This window comes from Solanum dulcamara, chromosome 6 (genome assembly GCF_947179165.1).
Source record: "Solanum dulcamara chromosome 6, daSolDulc1.2, whole genome shotgun sequence".
Classification (NCBI taxonomy): domain Eukaryota; kingdom Viridiplantae; phylum Streptophyta; class Magnoliopsida; order Solanales; family Solanaceae; genus Solanum; species Solanum dulcamara.
In genome coordinates this window covers 37374373-37394575 of record NC_077242.1, presented here as the reverse complement: position 1 = coordinate 37394575, position 20203 = coordinate 37374373, and the positions used below count along the sequence as shown (strand labels likewise).

Sequence of the window (20203 nt, the reverse complement as noted above, 5' to 3'; positions counted from 1 at the left end):
AAAAAGAATATCCCTAACCTATTTTAGAAGAAATTTAGTCCTTTCAACACACCACACAACCAGAATCCACCTTCAAACACACAACGCCTCCCTTCGACTATAATTTAACTACGACGACTTCAATTTAGATTATTTCTTTCGATGAGCATCTCTACAATTTTTTTGTACTTCCATCAGTATAAAAAGTACATAATACACTCCATAACTACCCCATAAAGTCCAAATGTAAAAGAGAACCCTTACCTAACCCGAAATTGGCCAAAACTAGCCAACATTATGCCTCGGAAACCTCTTTAGCGTGCTAAAAGGTGCAGACTGTTTGTAGCTCATTCTTGCTGCTCCAAAATGAATTTTTATGTGATTAAACACCAGTATACTGCCATAAGATACCGTAAATAATTAATTTACAAAGAGAAATTGGAACATACCTATTTTTCTCTCCTAGCCGTCCTCTTTTTCTCTCTAGACATAGGGTTTTGTTTTCTTAATTTGTGTTGAAGTTTAAAGACCAAAACTAAAGTATATCTTATATATACATACATGTGGGTAGTCCTAGGAGGTTACACTTGTCATCCCTAGGGGTGACACATGTCCAGCCCCTATTTGGCCACCGCATCCATACATTGAAGGAGAGGCTGCCATATGGAAGTGGGGCCCACCTCTCCAAAGTAGGGGGGTCACCTACTTGACCCCAAGTAGGTGGGTTACCTGCTTGCTTGAGGTGCTACCATGTATCACTCCCTCATTGGCTACCATGTGTCTTTTTTTTCTTTTCCTCGTGGGTTCGTAATCTCATCTTATTTTAAGAGCCTATGTAATCCGTGCTACGCAAGCTTGTATGTAATAAAATAGCTTAAGTATGTAAGTCTTCTAAGTTAGTAGCTTACCTAGGTAAATCGAGTCCTACGACTCTTTACTTGGCCTCCAACTCCTTCCAACTTCTCTTGACCCAATTTCCAATCTTCCTTACTATGGGGTATCACATTCTCCTTTTTTAGAGTTGCTTGATAGTGTCGTAGCTTAGGCAGCTCACATGATATCTTCTAAGTAACTTAAGGAACCTTCCGAGCTCAAGAGTGTGGGGTGTAACATTTAGGATGTTACCTTTCCTTCTTGTCTTAGATCGTGCCATAGAGCTGTATTATCAGGATGATTCCTCCCTAACAAAATGAGTTATTATGTTTCAAGTTATGCTTGCAAAGAAAGCAATGGCTTCACAAAATGGAAAATCAGCAACGCCCGATGAGGCTAGTTAGGCCCACAGAGTTACTAGGGCCCGACCTCAGCCTCAACTAGAGACTGTGCCCCCGACAACCAGCTATACGACACCACTAGTATTAGAAGGGATTAGGGCAACCTCAGCTTTAGATCAGAGGGCGGCTTCACCGCCAGTTTTTAGAGGCTAGGAGCACAGACGTGGTTCAGGGGAAGATCAGGTACACAGTTAAGATAGTTCGAGGGATCGTGACTTTCTGACCTATAATCCCACATTTCTTTGGGACAAAGCCCAAGGAGGATACCTAGGAGTTTATTAGAGAGATGCAACATATATTATGTCTGATTAAGACTTCTGCGATGGATTTGGTTGAGTTGGCCTTGTATAGACTGCACGAGGTAGATTCTAGCTGGTATGAGTCCTGAGAGTTGTCCTGGGGTAGATTCGCTCCTCTAGCAATATGGGACGAGGTTACAGAGCCTTTTATAAGTTATTTCCTGCCTTCGTAGATGCTGAGAGATAGGGAGGACAGATTTTTACCATTGAGATAGCGAGGCCACAGTGTTCACGAGTATAGTTTAGAGTTTGACTCATTGGCCCAATATGTGATGGGACTAGATCAGTATTTGGTTAATAAATGTTTGGTGATGGCTACCCAACTAGGGATGGACATCGCCCATATACAGGCATATGCTCAGGGCATGGAGGAGAGACATAGAGGATACCAGCCCGACTAAGATTTTGGTAGGAGTTAGCCTAAGAGGGCAAGATCAGCTGGGTATTCTAGAGAGTTCCAAAGCATACACCAAGCTGTAGGGTAGTAGACAACCCATCCAATCAGAATGGAATATTCCTCCGCAGTCCTCAGGCCGGAGACCAGGTGGCACAGGATATTTGAGAGCAAGTCCGAGCTCTGGGGCTTCTAATTCATAGCCAGATAGAGGCTCTGGTCTGATGGGGCCACCTGGGCCTCAGTATTCTTATTGTGGTAGGTACCATCCAAGAAAGTTCTACCATGCTACAGGGGCTTGTTTTTCTTATGGTCGTCAAGGCTATGCGATGAGAGATTGCCCGTATAAGGGTAATTTTGGAGGTGTAGCTTGTCCTACTTGATCAGCAGTTGGGTCATCGTCTTCTTCAATAGCTATGCGCCCCACAACACAAGGTGCATCTATACCAACAGGTTTTGGTAGAGGCCATTGAGGGGTCTCTAGTTCCAGCAGTCCTTCGAACTATACTTATACTTTGGCCACCCGGCAAGATCGGGAGGTGTCTCTAGACGAGATTATAGGTACATTGTTGATATTTTCCAAGACAATATATGCATTGATATATTCAGGGTCTACATTATCATATATTTCTCCATTGATTGCTGATAAAATTAGGATAAAACCCAAATTGATAGAACCGTTCGAGGTATGTACTCCTGTAGGGGATGCTATTTTAGTAAAGCAGGTATATAAAAAAATTACTTAGTAATTATATGTGATCATTTCACTAAGGCAGACTTAATAGAGCTGGATATGACTCAATTTGATGTGATTATGGGTATGGATTGGCTATCTTCCTGTTATGCTAATGTTGACTATCAACGGAAGGTAGTTCATTTCTAGTTTCTCGGAGAACCATTAGTAAAGACCCTAATGGATGAGTGCATACAAAAAGGGGGTGAACACAATAAGAGAGTAAGACTGAGTGATCTAAGGACCATGTAACGAATAGTAAGGCCATGGTTGAGTAAAGATTAAGATGTGGAAACAGAGTTGCTAGCTACTGAGATGTGACATATAAGTAGCAAGGAGAAAGAATAGAAAATCTCCTACAGTAGGGAATGAGGAGACCAAGGAGTACTCAAAGGAAGGAAAAGGAAAGGGTAGGAAAGAATAGCGTTAGCGTGAGCAAGTTCTAGTGTGAAGGTTATATGTAAAGCAAGATGGACCAGGAAATGAAAAGACTGCATCTACCTCATACCGTTTGTGTAAATGCAAAGAGAAGTTAAATCAAATGACCAAAAAAGATATGGTCATGGTTGAACTAAGGATCTACCCCAATACCGGTTGTAAGATAAAAGAGGAGTGGGCAAGGTGGAACCTGAAGACTAGTGAGACAACCCTAAGGTAAATCTTGGGCTAAGTTGAGTGCCTTCACACATTATTGCAAGAATTGGAGCCAAATATGAGGAAAAGAATTTGGACTAATGATGAAGCAATGACACGAGATTATGTACCTAGCCTCAATATTACAAAATACAACCCCAAACAACTCGTTCAAAACTACGATATCAAAATAGGTTTTTAGTCTCTTTTTCCTAACACCTTTAACTATACGAAGTGGAGGGTCATGTGGCTGTAAACAGAAGCACCCACCCCTATTTAAACCATATTCCAGCACCTTAACACACCACCACATGACCATCAGCCACACAACACAAACACAATCCACTATTCCACTTCAATTTAGCTACGACGACTTCAATATAGATTTTTTCGACCGTCGGGCATTTCCATTGATTTTTTTATACTTATAGGCATTTATAATGTGTATAATACACTTAATAACAACCCCATAAATATAAAATTTCAAGGATAAACCTTATCTTATCCGAAATTGGCTAAAACTCGCCAAAACTCACCTCGGAACTTCTCTAAATGTGCTGAAATTGCGTGGACTGCTTGTTATCCATTTGGTTCTGCTCCAAGCCATAAATTTATACGATTAATACATAATATCATCATGTTATACCCTACATAATTAATTTATGGAACAAAATCGGAAAACCTACCTTTTGCCTCCCTTGGCCGCCACTCTTTTCTCTTAGCTTTAGGGTTCCTTTTCTTTTCTTTTTTGCTGAAGTTTTTTCTGGAAAAGAAATGACTTAAGAGTCACAAAACAAGTATATGTAGGCTTACCTAGGAGGTGACACATGGAAGCCCTATAGGGTGCCACGTGTCCAGCCCTTACTGGTCCACGTATCCATGTCATGCCTCTTAGGCTGCCACGTGTCGTTGGTGGGGCCCACCCCCAAGTAGGTGGGTCACCTAATTGAACCCAAGTAGGTGGATCACCTTCTTCCATGTGGAACCCTCCCATGCTACCATGTGGTGCCTCCTCTTGCTACCACGTGTCATTCTCCCCTCTTCCACGTGGGTTCATAATCTCGTCTTATTTTAAGAGCCTATGTAATCCGTGCTATGTAAGCTTGGTATGTCCTTAAGTATCTCAATTGTATCATACTTCTAAATTAGTATCTTACGTAGGTGATTCACGTCCTATGACTCATTTCTTGGCCTCCAACTCTTTCTGGATTCTTATGACTCTATTTCCAACCTTCTCTACTATGGGGTGTTGCATTCTTCTTTCCTTATGGTTGTTCGATGTTTGTGGACAGTAGGGGTCTCATGGCCATTTTCAAGAGGTCTAGGAAAATGTTTCAAGGTTCAAAAGTACGGGGTGTAATATCTTTCTCCCCTTTAAAACATTCGTCCTCGAATGTTAACTCGGCTTATAGGGTTTTATAAGGATTTCGAGGGTTCTGTTTAATCATTGTCTCCTAGTTCAGTTAGGAGGTTAGATTACCTTTGGTATATATCACACGAGTATGTTTATCTTTTCTCTATCTCCCTTTTGACTTCTCGGGTGATCCTCTTTCTGGTTTTTATTTTGCCATAATATCCCGATGGAAGTCATGTCCTAATCCATGATCTCCTAATCTATTGATCCAGGGTGGTGATAGGTTTCTCTTCATAGGATAACTCCTTTATTATGTTGACTCTATCCATGGAGAATATTCCAGAAGGGTTTACTTATACCGTTATGGGACATTGGTGGGTTAAAGACTAGGGGTACTGTTTTTAAACCAGATAGTAGGGCCACTTTGTAGGCAACTTTTCCTATTCCACACATGGTCTGGTAAAGAATAATATATATTGGGCTTAACTTCTTCCTTCTTACCAAACCTCATTACTCCTTCCATGGGTGACTTCTTCAAAGAAACCCAATTGCTCACTTAAATTTCCAAAGAGCGAAGCTGATTATCTGCATATAGCTTTTGTCAATTTTGAGCAGTTAAAAACTTTCCCTGAATAGGCTTTAGATTTTGTACCGCTTAGTGAACCACATCTGGGCTTATTAATCATGATTTACTAACATTAAACCAACCAATTGGCGACCTACACTATCTGCCTTACAAAGTCTCATATAGGGCCGTCCGGATACTAGAACGATAATTAATATCATAAGTACTACTAATAGGTGGTAGGCAATTGTTCGACCCACCTTTGGGGCCAACCGCATAGGCCTGCAACATATTGTCTACCATGTAGATAGTAGACCTAGTCTGTCCATCAGTTTGAGGGTAAAGTAGTATACGAAGGCTTATCTATCTTTTCCGTTTCTTCGCGGACTAACCGTCGGTAGTAACTATAACTTGGGCTCCTTCATCTGGGATAGTAGCTATGGAGACTCTGTAAGGTCCTATCCCCTTTCTCCTATAATTTCACACCTTTTCGACTGAGTAGGAAGCCTTTGATGGAAAGATCATGGGCTAATATTGTTATTCTGTCGGTAACATTCCCTCCAGAGTCATCTATCCATGGAGTGTGAAGTGAGTCCTATAGCCAAGGTCGTATTGTGGAATATTTCACCTTGTGTATTACTTCTTGCCTTCTTTAAATGACATCAACCGATACCCTTACCTTTTGGGTTTTGCTTTTTGTCCCTCAGAGGTGGTTACCAAGTGGTGTCGAAATTCCCTTACCCATTGGCCCATATAGACATTCTATGCTTTGCCTATCATTAACCGGTGCTACGTTGAAGAACTATGGCACACAAGTGCGCCATATGTTAGTAATCAGCTAATCTTGCTTGTATTGCTCAAGCCCTTTTTTGCAATTCCCTTAACGTAACTTATCGTACTCTAGGTACATAATCTCATATTGTTCCTCCGCCGCTAGTTCAGATTCTTCCATCTTACGCGATCAAACCAGTACTGACACACTAAGGTCCATCAGAATTTTGAAATTAAGCGTGCTTGGGCGAGAGTAATACTGGGATGGGTGACCTCTCTGGGAAGTCTTCGTGTCGCATTTCAATGCAATCCTTGCAATAATGTGTGAGGCACTCACCTTAGTCCAAGATTTACCTTAGCGTCGTCTTACTAGTCTTCATGTTTCACCCTGCCCTTTTTCCTTTTATCTTACAACCGGTATAGGGGTAAATCTTTAGTTCCACCATGACCATGTCCCTTTTTTGTCATTTGATTTAACTTCTCCTATTGTATTCACCCCTTTTCGTAAATACCCATTTATTAGGGTCTCTGCTAATGGTTTCCCGTATGGTCTTAGATATCATGGTATGTATCCATTATGGCTGGCTTTTAGATCTTGCTAGCTCATTCCTGCATAAGATTTCCTTTGAAGTTTTAAATTTTCACATTAGCACATTGTAGTGTCGGTTGGTTTTACCTCATACTTGTATGTCTCATATCCACTTCCCCCGTTTAAGGTGTAGCCTTGCCATTGTCTGTTTATTTTCAGCCTTCCAAAGGCATATAAGTCTTTTCTAACATATCTAGTATACTGCATCTTACCTATACCTTAAATTGCCTATATGTGAGACTTTAACACAATTAGAAGGTGCTTATCATCATTTCAAACATGGTCATAATATTATCTTAATCCCAAAGGGATACCACTTATTCTCCTAATAACTTCGCAGTGCAGCATTTGTTCTACAACCCTACATTCCTTATCATTGGTTATGCATCTGTCGCAACATCCTTTGCGACCAACTCTGTAGCCATCATTTTTGTCACGACCCAACCTCGTAAGCCACGACAAGGTTCCGACCTGGACCCCCGTGTACCTATTTGTCAACTATAGTCAAATTGGACTATTTACAATGTGATACTACTCACAAAAACCTCAATGGGTTAAAACTATCTCATCTTCATATAGCCTCTTAGATATAGGAACCAAACATATGAACCTAGTGGGTGATAAAATATTCATACACGTGTAACCTCTTTCAGTTGCATCATGTCATGAAAGGGAAAGCCATCTGACAAGGCTGCCACCACATAATAGCTTTTACAACATATCGCATAGTCATACCTGAAATAAACTCCTAAACAACCCACACACATATGTCTACAGACCTCTAAGAATAGGAACGACAACATATGGCTGGAAAGGGCCCCCGCCGTACCTCTGCATATACAAAAATATACATCACAGGACCAGTACCCAAAAGATAGGATCCGAAATAGTGGATCACTTCCAACATAGCTGAGCGGAAATCCTAAGCTGGCGGATCTCCAAAATGACATTTGTACCTGCGGGCATGAAACGCAGCCCCCCCAAAGAAAGGGGGTCAGTACGATACATGTACTGAGAATATAAGCATATATAACTGAGATAAAAACTGAAACAGGGATGCAGGAAACCAAGTATAGCATTTAATAGGGTACTGTACCTGCATCTCATAAAATAAAGTCATGTATACCATTATCACGTACCGTATCCGGCCCACTCGGGGACTCGGTGTTACAAACACATCATCTATCATGATAGACGTATGCATATTATTAGCACTGTGGGATGTACTATCCGATTTATATATACAACAAGCACATGCTGAGGAATGATGGCCCAATCCATATATCACATAGTAATGTCGAGGTACAATGGCTTGATCCATATATTATATGATAATATTGAGGTACGATGGCCGGATCCGTATAATGCATAATAATGCCTAGGTACGATGTCCCAATCCGTATAATGCATAATAATGCTGAGGTACGACAGCCCGATCCATATAATGCATAATCTGTCAGGGAACGTATGACCCGATCCATATATAGCAAAATATGCTGAGGTACGTCTGGCCTAATCCATATATATATCATAATGCATATACGTGCATGCAAAACTCTGTAACATATCAAACATCCCTTAGATATCATCATAAAGCATGTTCAAGAGCTCCTAGTTATAGGAGCTTACACATCTTAACACTATTCAACCTATAGAAGGCTCAAGGGTCGTAGTTCAACTACTTCAAGGCCCTTATCATTCAAAAGTGGTTACAAGTCATGAGTTACATCCAGAATCTATAAATGGGGATATATTCAAATCCGTGTCCTATGGAACCTTTAGTCTAGTCTTTCTAGAAGCAGGAAAAGACAAGCTTTACATGCACCACTTCCTAAAACATGGAAGACTTGAAAAGTAATGACTCAACTTGTTACAGGAGTTCTAATCAGTAGGAAGTGAACAAGAGTCTTAACTCACCCTCAGAGTTTTAAGAGTGCAATAACTTCAAACTTTATATACATAATACTTACATCTAAGTCTTGCCAAAAGAGAGGAAGAATAACTTTACATACACTACTTCTCAGCATATAGAAGATTTGAGGAATGGAAGCTTAACTACTTTAAGAGTCTTAACATTGAACTGTGAACACGAATTATGAATCATGAATCATGTTCAGAGCTCATGAATAGAGTTACCCCAAGCTTCATACACATATCACTTCTCACTTAAATCTAAGACATGCCCAAAAGAAATAACAGATAGTCTTTACATACTTATACCGAAAAATGCCAAAAGAAGGAACAGCTTTACATATTTATGCCAAAAACATGCCAAAAGAAAGCTTCACATACCTTTTACGTACTTCTATTAATCGTGTTCACGTCGTCTTTCTCCAATCCTATTTATCATGGAATCAATATGAATATCAGCCACCTTAGACTTTTCCAGCATCTTATATTACCTACGAGTATTCACAATAGTCATTTTCTAGCTCACCTTCTCAACTAGTTCCTTAACTAGTTAAGGCGTTAACGGAAATCGGGCAGCACCTCCCCTATAACATGCCCTATCCGAATTTACAATTAAATCCCTAAGAAATAAAGCCAACTAACAACAACAACCTGCAGCATATATACAAGAAATTCACTTCAACATTCCATAATACAAACTCCAAGCGACTCGCTCAAAGCTACGATACCAAAATAGGGTTTTTAGTTTCTAGTTCGTAAAACCATTAACCGTATGAAGTGGAGGGTCGTGTGGCCTAAAAAAGCAGCTTCCCCACCTATTTTAGAACACTTTTAGGCCCTTCAACACATTACCACACACCTACAACATCCCTCACACGCACAACGCCTCATTTTGACTACAATTTAACTATAGCAATTCCAATTTAGTTTATTTCGAACGTCGAGCATTTCTACGACATTCTTAAATTTTCAGCAGGATACAAGGGGTGTAATACACCATATAAAAACACTATAAACTTTAAATTAAAAGGAAAGACCTTACCTTTCCCAAAATTGGCCAAAACTCGCCAATGCTATCAAAACGTGAATTCTGGACAACCTATTGTCTTGTATTGTCGCTTAGTTTCGAATGGGTAATTGAAAGAAACAGGATTTTTGGCATCAATGAAAGTTATATACATGTGTCTTAGAGTCTCATACAATTTTGAATCACCCCTATAGCAATTTTGTACAAAACGATATGCCTAAAATACCAACAACAGTCCTTGTAGAATTTCTAAAACAAAATCTGGGCAGCAGCTCCCCCATGCTTCACCACCTTTTTTCGAGCAGATAAAAGCAAAAATTGGTTTTATAGGATAAATTAAAGTTATATCCCTATGAAATATCTTTCCAAAACATCTTGAATCACTTGAAACTAAGCCTTACATAAGGAGTTATACTCGTTTTACTAACAACTGTATCATTCAAAAACGGGTCTGTTAACAAGAAAAAAAACCTCCGCTTTTCCCTAACGATAAATTTTATGTTGTTAAACACCGTCATATCACCTTAGAATACCTTAAATAATTAATTCACGGAAACAAATTGGGGAACTTACCTTTTTGAAGCAAACCCGTAGGTCTCCTTTCTTGCTCCCTCACGTTTTTCTCTCATGTTTTCCAAGTGAATATGGCTGAATATGTAATGGATTAGTCATTACTTGTATATATATCCCTTTTGGAATGTGACACATGTCATCCTCTAAGGGTGACACGTGTCATAACCTTAGGCAGCCATGCCACCTCACGCAACCAATCACATGCCACATGGCGATGTGGGACCCACCTCAAGTAGGTGTGTCACCTACTTGGTCCAAGTAGGTGCATCACCTGATTCCTTCCGAGTAGCTGCTACGTCTCCTTCTGCCTCTCCCGTGGGTTCGTAATCTCATCTTACTTTAGGAGCCTATGTAATCCTTGCTACGTAAGCTCAACATGTACTCCAGTGGCTTAGTTATGTAAGTCATCCAAGTTGGTAGCTTACGTAGGTAAGTCAAGTCCTACGACTTATTATTTTGGCCTCCAACTCATTTCAAATCTTTATAGACCTATTTCCAACCTTCACTCTTACGGGGCATCATGTCCTCCCTTCCTTAGAGTGATTTAATCATGTTATAGATAATCTGCGTCATGGGACAACTTTCAAGAAGCTTAAGAAGACATTCCGAAGAATAAAGGTATGGGGTATAACATCCTTCCCCCCTTTAGAACATTCGTCCTCGAATGTTAACTAGCCTCATAAGGTCTTACGATTGCTTCAAGATTTCTCTACATTGGTTGTCATCCAAAGGCCTCTTATTAACCCATATAGTCAATTTAAGAGGGTAGATTACCTGTAGGCATACCGACCTCCTAGTTTTTATTGCCATCAATTCAGCAATTAACTTACTTCTCGAGGTCAGCCATACTCGTGGTTTATCAAAATTTCATCATTATTGTGGGCACAACCTTTCAAGACATACAACAACCCTGTATCTCATTCTATTTTTATTTATAGGAAAATTTGGGCAGAGTTTCCTTTATATTTCTCCCTATCTCAACACTTGCACGTAGGAAATGCCAACAGTGCCTCACAGGGCCAACACGTATAAAGATACATATATACGTATTATATCATGTCATATCGTAGGCTCATAGGGCATCCAATATCAACAATAGTATAAACTAATGGACTTACCTCGTATGTCCAATTCAAACTGCACCTGTTTAGACTTTTCGTCTACTTTTCCTTTCAATTTTCAACTTTACATGTCAATCGTAATTCAATACCTTCCCTGGTACCTATCATTCGTGCCTTTCTTACCTGTGTGCTGTGTAACTTCAAATATCGTCAGTAACCTTTTTCTATCGATGTTGTCTTTCTGCTGAAATCACAAGTTAGTATGAGAAATTTCATTCCCTATGACTCGGCTCTATCACACGATCCTAAAGGTAACATCCTAAATGTCCTATAGCCTCCTATCTATATATGTGGTGCATAACATACCGATAAAGAAGACTCTAATAGACACGGTCTGTAGACACTCTAAGGACGAACTGCTCTAATACCACTTTTGTCACGACCTAACCTTATGGGCCGCGACTGGGGTCCGACCTGGACCCCGGTGTATCTATTTGTCGACTATAGCCAAATTGGACTATGTATAATGTGATACTGCTCACAAAAACCTCAATGGGTTAAAACTTTTTCATGTTCATATAGCCTCTTAGATATTGGAACCAAACATATGAACCCCGTGGGTGATAAAATATTCATACACATGTAGCCTCTTTCATTTGCATCATGTCAGGAAAGAGAAACCCAGCCAACAAGGCTTCCACCACATAATAGCTTTTACAACATGTCGCATAGTCATAATCGAAATAAACTCCTAAACAACCCACACACATATGTCTATAGACCTCTAAGAATAGGAACGACAACATATAGCGGGACAGGACCCCCGCCGTACCCCTGTATAAACAAATATATACATCACAGGACCAGTACCCAAAAGCTAGGCTTTGAAATAGTGGAGCAATTCCAACATAGCTGAGCAGAAATCCTAAGTTGGTGGATCTACGAAATGACATCTGTACCTGCGAGCATGAAATGCAGCCCCCTAGAGAAAGGGGGGTCAGTACGATACATGTACTAAGTATACAAGCATACATAACTGAGATAACAACTGAAACAGGGATGCAGGAAACCAAGTATAACATTTAATAGGGTACTGTACCTGCATCTTATAAAATAAAGTCCTGTATACCATTATCACGTACCATATCCGGCCCACTCGGAGACTCGATGTTACAAACACATCATCTATCATAATAGGCATATACAAATTATTAGCACTGTGGGACGTACAACCCGATTCATGTATACAAAAAGAACATGTCGAGGAACGACAGCCCAATCCATATGTCACATGATAATGCCGAGGTACGACAGCCCGATCCATATATTACATGATGATACCGAGGTATGATGGCCCGATCCGTATAATGCATAATAATACCGAGGTACGATGGCCCAATTCGTATAATGCATAATAATGCCGAGGTACGACAACCCGATCCATATAATGCTTAATCTTTCATGGAACGTACGACCCGATCCATACATAGCAAAATATGCCGAGGTAGGTCCGGCCTGATCCATATAAATATCATAATGCATATAGGTGCACACAAAACTCTGTAACATATTAAACATCCCTTAGATATCATCATAAAGCATGTTCAACAGCCCCTAGGTATAGGAACTTACACATCTCAACACTATTCAACCTATAGGAGGCTCAAGGGTCGTAGTTTAACTACTTCAAGGCCCTTATCATTCAAAAGTGGGTAAAAGTCATGAGTTACATCCAGAATCTATAAATGGGGCTATATTAAAATCCATGTCCTATAGAACCTTTAGTCTAGTGTTTCTAGAAGCAGGTAAAAACAAGCTTTACATGCACCACTTCCTATCACATGGAAGACTTGAAAAGTAATAACTCAACTTATTACAGGAGTTTTAATCAGTAGGAAGTGAACAAGAGTCTTAACTCACCCTCAGAGTTTTAAGAGTGGAATAACTTTAAACTTCATATACATAATACTTACATCTAAGTCATGCCAAAAGAGAGTAAGAATAACTTTACATAGACTACTTCTCAGCATATAGAAGACTTGAGGAATGGAAGCTTAACTACTTTAAGAGTCTTAACATTCAACTGTGAACACGAATTATGAATCATGAATCATGTTCAGAGCTCATGAATAGAGTTACCCCAAGCTTCATACACATATCACTTCTCACTTAGATCTAAAACATGCCCAAAAGAAAGAACAGATAGGCTTTACATACTTATACCAAAACATTCCAAGAGAAGAAATAGCTTTACATACTTATGCCAAAAACATGCTAAAAGAAAGCTTCACGTACCTTTTACGTACATCTATTAATCGCGTTCACGTCGTCGTCCTCCAAACCTATTTAACATGGAATCAACACGAATATCAACAACCTTAGACTTTTCCAGCATCTTATATTACCTACGAGTATTCACAACATTCATTTCCTCGCTCGCCTTCTCGACTAGTTCCTTAACTAGTTAAGGCGTTAACGGAAATCGGGCAGCACCTCCCCTATAACATGCCCTATCTGAATTTCCAATTAAATCCCTAAGAAATAAATCCAACCAACAACAACAACCTGCATCATATATACAAGAAATTCATTTCAACATTACATAATACAAACTCCAAGCGACTCGCTCAAAGCTACGATACCAAAATAGGGTTTTTAGTTTCTAGTTCGTAAAACCTTTAACCGTACAAAGAGGAGGGTCATGTGGCTCCAACCAGAAGCTTACCCACCTATTTTAGAACACTTTTAGTCCCTTCAACACATCAAAACAGACCTACAACATCCCTCACACGCACAACGCCTCATTTTGACTACAATTTAACTATAGCAATTCCAATTTAGTTTATTTCGAACGTTGAGCATTTCTATGACATTCTTAAACTTCCAACAGCATACAAAGGGTGTAATGTACCATATAACAACACCATAAACTTCAAATTGAAAGGAAAGACCTTACCTTTCCTAAAATTGGCCAAAACTCGCCAACGCTATCAAAACGTGAATTATGGACAGCCTATTGTCTTGTATTGTCGCTTAGTTTCGAAGGGGTAATTGAAAGAAACAGGATTTTTGGCATCAATGAAAGTTATATACATGTGTCTTAGGGTCGCATACAATTTCGAATCACCCCTACAACAATTTTTTACAAAAAGATATGCCCAAAATACCAACAGCAGTCTTTGTAGAATTTCTAAAACGAAATCTGGGCAGCAGCTCCCCCATGCTTCACCACCCTTTTTCGAGCAGATAAAAGCAAAAATTGGTTTTATATGCTAAATTAAAGTTATATCCCTATGAAATATATTTCCAAAACATCTTGAATCACTTGAAACTAAGCCTTACACAAGGAGGTATACTCGTTTTACTAACAGCTTTATCATTCAAAAACGGGTCTGTTAACAAGAACAAAAACCTCCGCTTTTCCCTAACAAAAAAATTTATGTTGTTAAACACTGTCATATCACCGTAGGATACCTTAAATAATTAATTCACGAAAATAAATTTGGGAACTTACCTTTTTGAAGCAAATCCGTAGGTCTCCTTTCTTGCTCCTTCATGTTTTTCTCTCATGTTTTCCAAGTGAATATGGCTGAATATGTAAGGGATTAGTCATTACTTGTATATATATCCTTTTGGAATGTGACACATGTCATTCTCTAAGGGTGACACGTGTCACAACCTTAGGCAGCCATGTCACCTCATACAACCAATCACATGCTGCCACGTACCGATGTGGGACCCACCTAAAGTAGGTATGTCACCTACTTGGTCCAAGTAGGTGCATCACCTACTTAGTCAAAGTAGGTGCATCACCGACTTGCTTCCAAATAGGTGCTACGCCTTCTTCTGCCTCTCCCGTGGGTTTGTAATCTCATCTTACTTTAGGAGCCTATGTAATCCTTGCTACGTAAGCTCAACATGTACTCCAGTGTCTTAGTTATGTAAGTCGTCCAAGTTGGTAGCTTACGTAGGTAAGTCGAGTCCTACGACTTATTATTTTGGCCTCCAACTCATTTTAAATCTTTATAGACCTATTTCCAACATTCACTCTTACGGGGCATCACGTCCTCCCTTCCTTAGAATGATTTAATCATGTTATAGATAATCTGCGTCATGGGATAACTTTCAAGAAGATTAAGAAGATGCTTCGAAGATAAAGGTACGGGGTATAACAATTTTGGATTTTGGTCTAGCATGATGTCATTATCCTCCGTAGAGTCTTTTAAGTTATTCGATATCCTTTCATTTCTATGCCCTTTTCTTTTTATATGAACTTAGCTTCTAGCGCTATGTCATTCAAGGTCTTGTTAAAACTTCTTAACACTACCTTACATAGCATTGTGACTTCTATCCAATTATCGACGACTTCCAGATCTTTCTAACTTGGTTCAGTAAGGGATCTTATTGAAGTTTAAGCATCCATCTCAAATATGTTGCCATATCAATTGCTTTCATCTTACCCTTGCAATTTTCTCATTGACTTCCCCCATTTAGAGGGTAGTTATACTTTTATCTGCTGATACCTTGTTCTACATCTCTATGTCCAATCTCAAATCCGCCCGATCTCTTTCCCCAATCTGCCTGGTATTGTATCCTATGCCCGTTTCTCTGCATATTTTATAACCTGATTATCCATGTATAGAACCTTGGCTAAATCACAAGGTGACATGAGCCTTCCCATACATAAGGTGATATCTCATCTACTAATCGGTACTTGAATAGTGTGACCCAGGAAACAACTCATCCAAGGCCACATTCTACTTCTTTTATGAAAGTTTAATGCACACTTGTAGTCATTCCAATTTTTAACTAGGCACCACTTGTATAGTGATGATTGTCTAGGGTTATCTCAGAATAATAGTTTTATTCCAACCTATATCCTTTGTTTCTTGGGGTGAAAGTAAGTTGCACCATCTATTTCTTAAATTCATCGCCTTTGTCTCTGAAGAGTTCCATTATTTTTGGGGCGACGTTATGCACACGTATCATTTCTTTATACCTTATGCTCCTTGCCCTTACTGTATACCTAACACATGATTTTGACTAATTTAACACATACCAAGTGTGCCTTACTAACGGTTCTACTTTATCCCCGCATTGTTGTACTATACCTTTAAACTCATACTTACGTATTTGCCTTTTAGTTCATACTCATATTCAATTCATAACATCTCTCTAGGGTACTTCTGTTAGCATTTCATTTTCCAATTAGTTGGTGGAGAACTAATAAACTGTTATCATAGAGCGCTTTCCAACCACCATTAGAAGAAAACTAGAATTTCTTAAACATCATAGTACTTCTTAACACTTGACCCACATGGTCTTCTTCTGAGTTTATCCTCTCGTTATGAACAACTTATCTAAATTTCAACTAAGAATTGGGTGCTTGGTACTTTTCAAGAAAAGTGAAACTCAATTGCTGGACATCTTACCCTTCAACCTGAGCTTTTTTTTCCTCTTTTTTTGGTCCTATAGCACAAATACGGCTGGAGGTACCGTAGTCTAAACTTTACTGCTTAGATAGGCTTTTTTTTCTCTGAAATAAAATTCTCCAAGTAGAAATGATGCCCCTTATCGATGACATGAAGGGTACCTCTTACAGCTTTAGCTAAACATAAGAGGGGTACTCAATATCAACTTTCAAGGCATACTAAGAGTCTATGTTTCATTCCCTTTTCTTATTCTGAAAATATTTCGGTAGAGTTTCCTCTATATTCCTTACTATTCCAAAACCTGCACGTAGAAAATACCAACAATTCCTCACAAGGCCAACATATATATATATATATATATATATATATATTCATATCATCTCATAGACACACAGGGCTTCTAATATCATCTCATACTGCAACACACAGGGCTTCCAATATCATCTCATACTGAAGCCATACAAGGCTTTCAATATCAACAATAATATAGAAATAATGGACTTACCTCGTATATCCAACTTCGAACTGCATCTGTTGCACTTTCCTATCTAGTTTTCCCTTTAGTTTTTGACTTTACACTTCAATCATATGTCCATACCTTACCCAACAGATATCTCCTATGCCTTTACTTACCTACATGCTTCGTAACTTCCCATGTCGTCAATTACTTCATTTTGTTGATGTCTTCCTTCTACTAAAATCCTAGGTTAGTATAAGAAGGTTTCCTATAACTCGGATCTATAGCATGATCTCAGATATGAAAGAAAGGTAACATCCTAAATGTCTTGTAGTTTCCTGTTTATAGATGTGGCGCGTAACACATTGATATTCAAGACTCTACTAGACAAGGTCTGCAGACAATCGAAGAATGAACTTCTTTGATACCACTTCTGTCACCACCCAATCCCGTAGGTTGCGATTGGGGTCCGATCTGAACCCCCGTATATATGTCTATCAACTGTGGTCAAGTGAAATTGTAAATAACATAATACCATGCAACATAACCCTATTGGGTGATAATATTTCCATAAACTGGTAGCCTCTTTTATTTGTATCACATCATGGGAGGGCATGCAAGCTATATCATGTATGCCCAGCTGAACCAAACTGACATACACAACCCACATATACATGTCTGCAGACCTCTCAATATATTAATGACAACATATGGTAGGACAGGGCCCCCGTCGTACCCCTGAATAGGCAAAACCATTTTATACACCGGCCATCAGTACCAAAAACTAGGATCTGATACAATAGAGCCTCTTCTAGCTGAGCTGAGTGGAATCCTAAGCTGACGGACTCCAAACACCTATATATGTACCTACAGGCATGAAATGCAGCCCTCCGAGAAAAGGGGGTCAGTATGACATATTACTGAGTATGTAAAACATAACATAACACAATTGGAAGTATATCTAAAATAGAGAAGCAGGGGGTAAATTATCAAGTCATCAACCTATACCTGGGAAAGTAAAATCATGCATGCTCAAATTTTTCAATATAATCGGCCCTATCAGGGATCCGATGAATCATATCTGTAGAACCATCACCTCCTTATTATAACACATCATCATATCATAACATATATATATACGTACCCGACCTTCTAGTGAGGGCGCAATGAACAATGCAATGGAATTGTGCACGAATCCGATAACCGGCCTGGGACTGGGAGAAGAAGTGTTACAGTATACACTAGTAGAGTAGTGGAAAGCAAAACATAGTCTGAATCATTAGCTGAGACTCAATAAAGTCATCAAGCGAACCATCACTTAGAGACCAGGGTAGGAAGTATCTGACGTACACCCTCTAATTGTCACTAAGGACTAAGTAAAAAGAAATCTTGGAAATCTTAGACATATACTAGTGTGAAATATCTTATAGAAGTCCGAGCATTAATTATCTCAGAGTCTTTAGAAAAAAGATGGGCTTCGTCTAATCAATCACTATACAGTCACAGAGAAGACTCGGGGAATAGAAGTTTAACTATTTAAGAGTCTTAACATCCAAAAGTGATCAAGAGTCCTGAAGTTACATTCAGAACCTAAGAATGAAATTTCCCCAAAGCTTACAACATCCCTAGTCTATATCTAAGATATGCCAACAGAAGAAAAAAGACAAGTTTTACATACCTGTTACGGGTTAATCGGGTTCAAGCTCCTCCATTACTCCTTTAACCTATTTAACATAAAAGTGATACTAAGGTTAGTAGTCTTCGACTGTACAACTTGTAATTCTATCACCAACCACTCATAGGAACCAATTCCTTATTTTCCTTTCTCGACTAGTCCCGACTAGTCTATTAGTTAGCTAGAAGTTAATAGAATTTGGGCAGCACATCCTCTATAACTTCAATATCCCCAAGATTCCAACTTGGCCACGGTGTCAACAACCAAACTAATAACAACAAACAGAAGCATATATAAAATGAACTAGCCTCAATATTACAAAATACAACCCCAAACAACTCATTCAAAACTACGATATCAAAATAGGGTTTTAGTCTCTTTTTTGTAAAACCTTTAACTATGCAAAGTGGAGGGCCGTGTGGCTGCAAACAGAAGCACCCACATTCTATTTAAACCATATTACAGCATCTTAACAAACCACACGACCAGAAGCCACACACCACAAACACAACACACTATTCAACTTCAATTTAGCTACGACGACTTCAATATACATTGTTTCGAACGTTGGGCATTTCCACGGATTTTTTTATACTTCCAGCCATGTATAAGGTGTATAATAAACTTCATAAAAACCCCATAAATTCCAAATTGAAAGGAAAAATCTTACCTTACCCGAAATTGTCTAAAACGCCCCAAAACTCTCCTCAGAAACTCTCTAAATGTGCTGAAATTGCGTGGACTACTTGTTAACCATTTGGTGCTGCTACAAACCATAAATCTATACTATTAATACCCTCATATCATTATGGTATACCCTAGATAATTAATTCATAGAACGAAATCGGAAAACCTACCTTTTTCCTCCCTTGGCTGCCACCCTTTTCTCTTAGCTTTAGGGTTCCTTTTCTTTTTTTTAAGTTTTTTTGGATAAGAAATGAATTAAGAGTCACAAAAAAATATATGTAGACTGAACTAGGAGGTGACACATGGCAGACCCATAGGGTGCCATGTGTCCAGCCCCTATTGGGCCACGTATCCATATTATGCCGCCTAGGCTGCCACGTGTCTTTGGTAGGTCCCACCCCTAAGTAGGTGGGTCACCTACTTGACCCCAAGCAGGTGGGTCAGCTGCTTCCACATGGCACCCTCCCATGCTGCCACGTGCCTCCTCCTCTTGCTGCCACATGTCATTTTCCCCTCTTCCACGTAGGTTCATAATCTCGTCTTATTTTAAGAACTTATGTAATCCGTGCTACGTAAGCTTGGTATCTCCTTAAGTAGATTTATTTTATAAGACTTCTAAAATAGTATCTTACGTAAGTGAGTCACGTCCTACGACTCATTTCTGGGCCTCCAAATCTTTCTGAATTCTTATGAATCTATTTCCAACCTTCTATATTGTGGGGTGTCGCATTCTTCTTTCCTTAGGGTTGTTCGATGTGTGTAGACAGTAAGGGTCTTATGGCCACTTTC

At 39.3% G+C, this 20203-nt stretch overlaps 1 pseudogene; it reads left to right on the top strand.

Annotated features, from left to right (window-relative positions):
• The first annotated feature begins 6184 nt into the window (after nucleotides 1-6184).
• Nucleotides 6185-6304, top strand: LOC129893540 (5S ribosomal RNA; annotated as a pseudogene).
• Nucleotides 6305-20203: the final 13899 nt, after the last annotated feature.